General features: G+C 43.5%; 1 long non-coding RNA gene across 1 annotated transcript; it reads left to right on the top strand.

Annotated features, from left to right (window-relative positions):
• The first annotated feature begins 819 nt into the window (after positions 1-819).
• LOC115277072 lies at positions 820-3,305 on the top strand. Its single transcript, XR_003902209.1, has 3 exons — positions 820-890; positions 1,193-1,362; positions 2,917-3,305. It is a non-coding gene; the product is annotated as an uncharacterized LOC115277072 (long non-coding RNA).
• The last annotated feature ends 6,552 nt before the right edge of the window (positions 3,306-9,857 follow it).

Here is a 9,857-nt window from a genome sequence, read left to right as displayed (position 1 = left end):
AACGCCATGGTCGCCGGCGCGCGTACCCGGCGCGCACCGCCCCCTCCGCCTCTCACACAGCCGCCTCCTCCTGCCCGCGCCGCTGCCGCCGCTGCCGCCGCCGTCCGCGGGGGCTGCCGGGAAGTGTAGTCCGCTGCCGGGAGGCGGGGCCGCCTGAGGGTGGTGAGGGGCGGGAAGGGCGCGTATGGCCGCGGGACTCGCGGCACTATGTGCGGGATGTTCCCGAGGTCCCCAAGGACCTGCCACCCGCCACTGCGTTGCGGTAGAAACCTACACCTACAGTCCCCTGAAGAGAGACCCTTATCCCATAGACACTCCCGAGCTCACCTGAAGCCTTCACCCATTCCTCCCCTTGGAGTCCTTCCGCCCAGTAGCTTTGGCATTGAGATCATGTCTCCCAATCAGGCCTCCGTGACAACACAAGTGTTCCGTTTTTAAGTGCCATACCTTCCAGTAAGTTCCTTAAGGGAGCCACAGACCCAGACCCACTTTATCACACCATCTACTTCCCTAGCATGGTCCTTGATGGAAGTCCCTTCCTTTCCCCTTAGATCTGTGAGGAGACCTCACATACCCACAGGAACGCCATCTGGAGGCTTCCTACTACCCATTTAGTGGCTCTGCTCCGTCCTACCCTTGAGGACCTCTGCCTCCCTTTATAAGCCATTTGGGGAGGTTCCAATGCAGAAAGGTCATGTCACCATAACAGCCCCTGACAGAGTAACTCAAAGCCAATGAAGGTATTTGAGTCAGGCACCAACCTGCTACCTGCCTCCTTTCCCCCTTGGGGCTCACTCTCATGAGCACCTCAGTATTATTCCCTCTGAGCCTGGAGGAATCACAAAGGAAGCAATAAAGACTGCTACCATTAGCTACTGTTCGCTGAGTGGGTGAGTGAGTGTTCTCACTATTTTTCCCCTAGATGGTTAGCACCAATCCTCACAATAATCTAGGGAGTTTACAGCACCCCCACCCCTCCACCTCCATTTCTCAAAGAGGAAAAGTTACATAACTGGTAACTGGTGGAGTGGAAATCAGCATCCAGCCTGAATAATTCCGAACACATGTGACATAGCTATGCTTTAGGATGGCACCTTTGGCCACACGTCAAAACATACTAGGTTCATGCTTCACTTTTGAAATTAATCTTTTCTTTCTTTTCCTTCTCCCTCCCCTTCTTTCTCTTTTACAGTTTGCTCTCCTAAGATGCCATTCATTCCTGCTGCCATTTTGGTTCTTGTAAATTCGTGACGTGTCTCCTCACCCCTGGGTCACTACAGTAACTGGACCTTGGCTCCATTCAGGCAGGGAGCAAAGAAAGCAAGAAAAACTGCTGCTTTTGAAGCTATAATCGGTATAAAGGTAATTTCGCTCTTTTACCTATGCCCTGAGATTGTGGAAAGAATGAACTTTTTTTGAATTAAAGCAAAAAAAAAAAAATTTGAAAATCCAAACTGCCATTTTGAATTCAAAGCCTTTTGCACCCAGACACCAACACCCCCAGGAGCAAAACTCTGCTAGACAGGCAGGGCCTCTGTGGTGTTTATTCACCTTGTTTCTTATGAACCCTCTCCAAAGAACAGTTGTTATCAAGATCTTCTCTGGAATGAGCAGCCAGTTCAAAAGCTCTGAGCAGGAGACTATAAATAAAACAAAGTTATTTGGTGGAGGGCAAAGCTGGCTGCCTTTCAAAGGAGGCTGTAGCCATCCTGGCCACAAAAATGTCTGGGTGCCTGCTGGGTGGTGTGTGTGTATGTGTGTGTGTGTGTGTGTGTGTGTGTGTGTGTGTGTGTGTGTGAAGGGAAAACTGGAGGTGGGCTTGGGGGGTTATGTATCTGTCCAGGTGGCCTCTGAGACTACAGGGTGGTCTAGGGCAAGAGCAATGAATTCAGAGTTTGGCTTCTAATGCTAGCTGCACCACTATCTAGCAGAGCACTTTAAAGCAAATGATCAGAAAATTGCCTGCTTCGGTTTCCTCCTCAGTAAAATGGCTATAGAGGATAAGGAGGAGCTCATATCATAAGAGAGTATAATATAGGAGTTAAGAGCCCAAGATCTGGAGCCAGGCTGCCTGGGTTCAAATCTCACCTCTACCTCTTCTTACTAATTTTGTGCCCTTGGGTAAGTTACTTTCTTTCTCTCTGTGCCTCAGTTTCTCTGTCTGCAATATGTACATGATGGTCATAGATCTTACTGAGTTGACCTGAGATTTAATTGAATACATGACATTTATAAAGTATTTAAACAGTGACTAGCTTATAGAAAGCACGCAAAAATTATCAGCATCTAGTCCATGCACAACTCAGCACAATTTGCTTTTATGATTAATAGTAATAATCTTCATAATAAATAGTCCGGTACTTGGAAAACCAGGAGACCTGAGTTTCCAACCCAGAGTGTAATTGTTTATATTATGAATCACAATTTAGTTCAACTGTAAATGATAGAAGACTCAAACAACAGTGACTGAAAAAAAGAAAAAAACGTTTCTCTTTCACATGACGTCTGGAGATGTACATTCCAAAGCTCCTATGGCAGTTCCCTAAAGCATACTCTAAGATTTGAAGGCACAGCAACAGGACAAGGCAGTTGATTTGGTGTTGTGGGTCTGCATTAGCCTGTATACCTGTCTTCTGTCTGTGTCAGACTCTTTGAGGCTGGTGACCCAGAATTCTATCTTATTGCTCCCCTGTTCTCCTGATCTTCTACCCCATAGTCCAGGAGATCTGCTTGAATTCTAGCCATCTAATCTGCAACCCAGACAGCAGGAAGAAAGTAGGTCATGCCCCATCTCGACTCATCTTTAAATGCCCTTCCCTGGGCATTCTCACACCCCTTCCACTTACATTCTATTGACCAGAACTTAGTTATACAATCACATCTCATTAGGAAATACATCCCCCTTCTTTTTTTCAGGAAACCAAGTGCACAGCTGAAGGGGGTCATATCCAGGGAAGAAAGGGGGAACAGACAGTGCAAGACAACCCGCAGTCTCAGCCAAGCTGTGTGTGGCTCTATGACCTTGGGCAACTCACTGTGTTTCTCTGGGCCTCAGTTTCTCTATATCCAAAGTAAGAGAATTGGGTCAGACGACTATTCTTCAAAGTCCTTATCAGTTCTAAAAGTCTATAATTCTTTGGCTTATTGTTTTATAAACTTAGGTAAATCTGATGTTATTCAAATAAAAGGAGGCCTCTCTGCCAAGTACATGGCATAATCAATTGTTGGGATTGAAACCTTCCGGTGATGAGGAGGGGTTTGGAAACTTTGCCTTCTGGACTGTTGTCAAAATAGGCTAAGCGGACCTGGCAGATAAATAGTCCAACAATGTGTGTGATACCACCCGCACAGACACTTTGATGCTCCTCTTTCCAAGCTTGCCCTCACTCTCTGTACCTGTTTGGGTTTCTCTGCGTAGGATTTTGGGATCTTTTTCTGCATAGGGAAGGACAGCAACCCCAGAGATCTCTAATACCCCCTTAACAATACGGTATGAAACAGTAGGACCAACGGGTCAGTGGTGTGCTGTTCCTAGTACACTTAGTTGTGATTATATTTTTTTTAATTCACATACTATAAAATTCACCATTTTAGGGGCACCTAGGTGGCTCATTGAGTTAAGCATCTGATTTTAGCTCAGATCATGATCTCATGATTCATGGGTTTGAGCCCCACACTGGACTCTGTGCTGATAGCTCAGAGCCTAGAGCCTGCTTCCGATTCTATGTCTCCTTCTCTCTGCCCCTCCCTTGCTCATGCTCTGTCTCTCAAAAATAAACAATTAAGCTATTTTTAAAAATTCACCATTTTAATGTGTACAAGTCAATGATTGTTAGTATAGTCAAAAAGTTGGACAACTATCACCACTGCTTAACTTTGTTACGCTGCATCATCCCCCAAAAAACCCTGTACCCGTTAGCACACACTCACTTTTCCTGTCCTTCGCGCAGCCCCTGGCCCTGAATCTACTTTCTGTCTCTCCGGATTTGCCTAGTCTGGATATTTCATACAGAAGAAATCACATAACAATGTGGCCCATGCTGTCTGGCTTCCTTTACTTCCATAATGTTTTCAAAGTTCATCCATGTTGTATCACCTCTCAAATCATCATTCTTTTTTTATTGCCATATAATACTCTATTATGTTAATAAACCACATTTTCTTATTGATAGACAGTTGGGTTGTTTCTACTTTTTGGCTATTATGAATAGTGCTGCTATGATTATTTGCATACAAGTTTTTGCACAGACATATGTTAATAATGCTTTTGGATGTTGTGGTTATATTCTTTGGGAAAAATCCACAGCTCATTAATAACGGTGCTACTCCCCTTACCGAAAAAAGAGGGACTTATATAATGAAGTAACTTTGGGATATACAGAACCATATCAAGTTAGGTAGTTTTTTTTCCCTGAACATCTCACGGACATTCATGTAGCAAAGTGTACTGTGGATCTCCTAAGGGGGGAGCACAGACATTTCCAGTAGTTAAGGGAATGGACACTGGAATCAAGCAGACCCAGGTTGCGAGCTGAGTGAATTTGGAGAAAGTTACTTAAACTCTTTGAGCCTTAATTTTCTTTTGTAATAAGAGGATGATAATACCCGCCTCGTGGAGATGAAATGAAATAAAGAATGTAGGATTCCTGCTGTATATATTTGGTATTCAATCAATGGAAATATTATTATGCTAAATTGCCATATTGATAAAGACAGAAACCACACCGCTCGTTCATACCTAGACCTCAATATCTAGTGCAGAGCCTGGCATACATGCAGTGACTAACAAATATTCACTGAATAAATACATAAATGACCTCAAAACCCTCATTTTGAGGCTCATCTCCTAGAAATAATAAGCCACAGAATAAGATTTGGGAAATGCTTTCTTTCTTAATTTTGAACTTAGTGTATTAAATTAATATATTTCTTTACTTTCTGTTTTTTAAGTTTATTTATTTATTTTGAAGAGGTGTTGGGGGAGGAGCAGAGAGAGAGGGAGAGAGAGAATCCCAAGCAGGCTCCGTGCTATCAGCACAGAGCTCAATGCAAGGCTCAAACCCACAAACAGTGAAATCATGACCTGAGCCAAAATCAAGAGCCAGATGCTCAACTGAGCCACCCAGACACCCCTTATCTTTTTTTTTTTAGAATTGTGATAAAGTATACATAACATGAAATTTGCCACTTTCACCACTTTTAAGTATATAATGCAGTGGCATTAAAGATATTCAGAATGTTTTGCTACCATCCCCACCATCCATCTCCAGAACTTTTTTCAAAATCTCCCCAAACTGAAACTCTGTACCCATTAAGCAGTAACTCCCCATTCCTCCCTCCTCCAGCCCCCGGCAACCACCATTCACTTTCTATCTCTAAGAATTTGACTACTTTTGGAACCTCATGTAAATGGAGTCATACAGTATTTATCCTCTTGTGGCTGTTTTTTTCATTTAGCATAATGTCCTCAAGGTCCATCCATGTTGAAGCAAACGTCAGAATCCTCTTCCTGTCCCCTGCATGTGTACGCCACATTTCGTTTATCCGTTCATCCATAAACAGACCCTGGGGTTGCTTCCACCTTTTTGACTATTGTGAATAACGCTGCTATAAACATGGGTATAGGAATATCTCAAGTCCCTGCTTTTAGTTCTTTTGGGTATATACCCAGAAGTGGGATTGCCAGACCATACGGTAATTCTATTTTTAATTTTTGAGGAACCACCATACTGTTTTCCACAGGAGTTGCGCCATTTTACATTCCCACCAGCAAGGCACAAGAGTTCCCATTGAACAACATCCTCCCCTCCGCTTGCTGTTTTCTGTTTTTTCATAGTAGCCACCCTAATGGGTGTGAAGTGCTATCTCACTGTGGTTTTGATTTGCATTTTCTTAAAGATAGCAATGCTTTCTTAGAGCTAGCACCTGAGGGGCTCAGTCAGTTAGGCCGCTGGCTTCAGCTCAGGTCATGATCTCATGGTTCAGCTCAGGTCATGATCTCATGGTTCATGGGTTTGAGCCCCATATCGGGCTCTGTGCTGACAGCTCACAGCCTGGAGCCTGCTTCAGATTCTGTGTCTCCCTCTCTCTGCCCCTCCCCTGCTCATGCTCTGCTTCTCTCTGTCTCAATAATAAATAAACATTAAAAAAATGATAGTGATGCTGAACATCACTATGTACTTACTGGCTATTTGTTTGTCTTCTTTGGAGAAATGTTGATTCAAGTCCTTTGTTCATTTTGTTTAATCAGGTTGTTTTTTGTTGTTATCTTTGAGTTACAGGAATTATTTATATATTGTGGATTTTTAACCTCTTGTCAGATATGTGATGTCCAAATATATTCTCCCGTTCTGTGGATTGCCTTTTCACTCTGGTCATAGTGTCCTTTGATGCAGAAAAGTTTTAAATTTTGATGTAATCCAGTTCATCTATTTTTCCTTTTGTTACATGTATCTTCAGCAGCAGATCCAAGAAATTATTGCCAAAGCTAATGTCACAAAGTTTTTTCCTATGCTTTTTTTCTATGAGTTTTATGGTTTCAGCTCTTACATCTAGGTCTTTAATCCCTTTAGAGCCAGTGTTTGTAGACAGTGTAAGGTAAAGGTCTTTACCTTCTTTTGGGTGCAAAAAGTGCTTGAGCCCTCCCTTTCACGAGATTGGTAACCCCAGCCAGAATGCTCACCTGCTCTCCAATTACATGGTTCATTCTTTTTCTAGTGTTTAGTAATATTACCTTGTAAATACTTAATGGTTTCTATTTTGCTAAGTGCTCAATAATCAGGAAGAATTGTTACCCTTGCTTGCTGATATGCAGCTGGCTTAAGTGAGATCAAACAGCTAGAAAAGCGAAGCCAGGATTCAGCTCAGTTGCCCTAGCTCCCACTTGTACGTTTGTCAGTTCTCTGAGATACAGTGTTTTCTCTCCCTCTGGTTTTCCTTCATTGATTTATTCATTAATTCATCAAATATTATTTTTCTGAGTGATACTAATAACTTTAAATTGTTAAAAAAATTTTTAAAGAATAAATAGCATATCTAATCCATTGGCAGTTCTTTCCTGGCTCTACATGGATTTGAAATGATATACTTAAGTCTTTTCTGGTTGAAGCTAAGAGCATGGGCTCTGGAGCCAGACTGCCTGGCTATGTGTGTGAACTTGAGCAAATTACTTAACCTCTCTGACTCAATTTCCTCATCTGTAAAGTGGGGATAATAGTACCTTCTTCGTAGGGTCGTTATGAGAATTAAATGTGTTAATAAATGTACACAGGTTAGCCTTGAATTTAGTAATGGCTCAATGTGTGCTGTTACACAGTGTCGACTTTAAATTTTTGTTAATGTTTATTTATTTTTGAGAGAGAGAGAGAGAGCATGAGCATGAGCAGGGGAGGGGCAGTGACAGGGAGACACAGAATCCGAAGCAGGCTGCAAGCTCTGAGCTGTTAGCACACAGCCAGACGCAGGGCTCAAATCCATGAACCATGAGATAATGACCTGAGCAGAAGTTGGACACCCAACCGACTGAGCCACCCAGGTGCCCGTATAGTGACTCCTTAACAACAAACACTAAAACACAAATTTTAAGAAAGGCCATGAGAATTGGTGATTTAAGGCATTGGTTCCCATAATGAGCTCTGTGCATCAGCACCAGCAGTGATGCTTGTTTGTAATATGGAGTCCAGAGTTTGGGTCCAGGAAACTGATTCAGAAGCAAGATCAGAGGCTCTGTGTTTTAACAAGTTCCACAAGTGATGCAGATCCACAACCAGGTAGGGAACTGCTGATTTAAGCCTTACCCAGATGCCAATAAGAATTGGATTCTCATTAGTACCTACAGAGCCCCAGCAGGACACCTGCTCCTCTCCCAAGATTCACCAGCCTCCAGCTCTGGATCCTGCATTCCACCTGCTGGCTTCCTAAGGCAGTCAGTGCATTTGGCTGAGCCTTGTTAGTACTTGGAGACCCAAGGGAGGTGTCATCAACAAACAATTCACTCATGTACCAGATTCCTCCTACGTGCCAGGTCCTGTGCTTCGGACTGTTTCTGGCTCCCAGCTGAGGCCCATCCCTCTTCCCACCCCTGCGGCATAGCCTGCAGCACACATTCCCAGTGAGCTTACTGTGTGGCTGGTCCCCATGCCTGTGCTAAGGATAGAGCTATGAATGAGATGGTCTGTGGATCAGATACAGTACAGAGTCTGGTCTGGTGAGATCCCCACAGCCACCTTGCTTACTCCTGATGTGTCATGCTGGACACCCTGCAAAAGGACCTCTGTGTTCCTGAACTTGCTTCCAAGACCCTTACCCTTGCCCTGGTCCTCTGATCTCTGGGCTCTCTAGCTCGCTCCCTTGCAGTTTGTTATTCCACATTCCTGCAACCCTAGGATTTGATACCCATTGTCTCCCCAGCCCTGACCTTGGTGCTTCTCAAAGCAGCTTGGGTATTAACTCTACTTGTCAGGACTTCTAGAACCCTTTGTCCTAGGGCTGCTCCCATTTCCATCTGGTTAACCTAGTCTTCTAGGCAAGACCCAGGCCTCAACTCTAGAGGCACAGCCCTGTTCCTCTCTCCCATGTTGAAGATGGTAACCATGTGCCTCTACTGTTTTGGAAGCACGTCAGAGAGTTTGCAGGACTCTGCCCCACCGTACTCTTGGACTCTCTTGCCAGTTTTCCTTTATTTTACACTTATTTTTCCCCAGATGCATTTACATATATATATATATATATATATATACACACACACATATATATATATTACTACTATATGTATTATATGTTATTTTCCCTATTTGTTTCAACTACCCTTTCTCCTAAACTAACAGCTCACCTAACCATTTTAGTATTTTGGTGGTAAGCAAAAAGTCAGCTGAATTCTTAAGTTTCAGTCCTAGCATACCTCCCATTTCCCAAATCAGAGCACACAAAATGAGTGACAGTGATGACCTGCCTAGCATCTGAGTGGAGATTAAGACTCCAGCTCTCTGACCTCTTGGCCCGGGCAGAGTTTCCACTGGTCAGAGCAGCCATGATATCAGAGAGGAGATCTTTGGACCCAGTTCTGTGACAGTGTTGTTCTTAATTTGGAGGTAGCTTTCTGAGGTTCTCAAAGGAGAGTCTACCCCCTAAAAACGATGACGCTCTTGTGAGCTCTGCTCCCAGTAGTGAAAGTCCAATCTCTTCAGGAAGGATGGAGGCAGCCTTGAATGGCGGTTAGAGCGCGGGCTGCCTGGGATTCCATCCCATCGCTACTAGAGCCAATGACTTAACCTTAACTTAGTTTCCTCATCTGGAAAAAGAAAATACCATTAGTACTCGCTTCATGGTATGGCGATGAGGATAAAGTCATTATATCCATAAACACTGAGAACCCAGTGACAATAAATATTTGATACATGAATAATTATCATAGGTACCATTGGTGACCAGTGACCACATGCTTTATTCACATTATCCTCAGTTTTTACAACACCCCAGAAAGGTTGGTACTATGATACACATTTTCCAAAAGGGAAAATGGTTTGCCCACGGTCACCCAGCCAAAAGCAGTGAGAGCTGATAGTAGTGCTAAAGGGCTGATTCCCAAGCTGCCTCTTCTTCCAAAACAACTTCTACCAAGCTCCGTTCTCTCACCCTCTCTCTCTCTCAGCTCGGCTAAAAATATCGAGAACAGCATCTTCATCAGTTAATACGCATACATTATTTTTTTTTTTGCTTTTTTGAACATAATCTGTTCATTCAAAGAAAAGGCTCCCACCGACATGAAGGAAGGGGCTGAGCTGTTCCTCTCCTTGAGTAAAAATTCATCTGAATTCAGAAAAGGGAGCTGCCTGTTGAAACCCCCCTGCTTCCAGGCT

The sequence above is a fragment of the Suricata suricatta genome, chromosome 13, assembly GCF_006229205.1.
Source record: "Suricata suricatta isolate VVHF042 chromosome 13, meerkat_22Aug2017_6uvM2_HiC, whole genome shotgun sequence".
In the NCBI taxonomy this organism is placed as follows: Eukaryota; Metazoa; Chordata; class Mammalia; order Carnivora; family Herpestidae; genus Suricata; species Suricata suricatta.
Note: the sequence above shows the minus strand (reverse complement) of the source record. Positions and strands in the feature narration are given on the sequence as shown.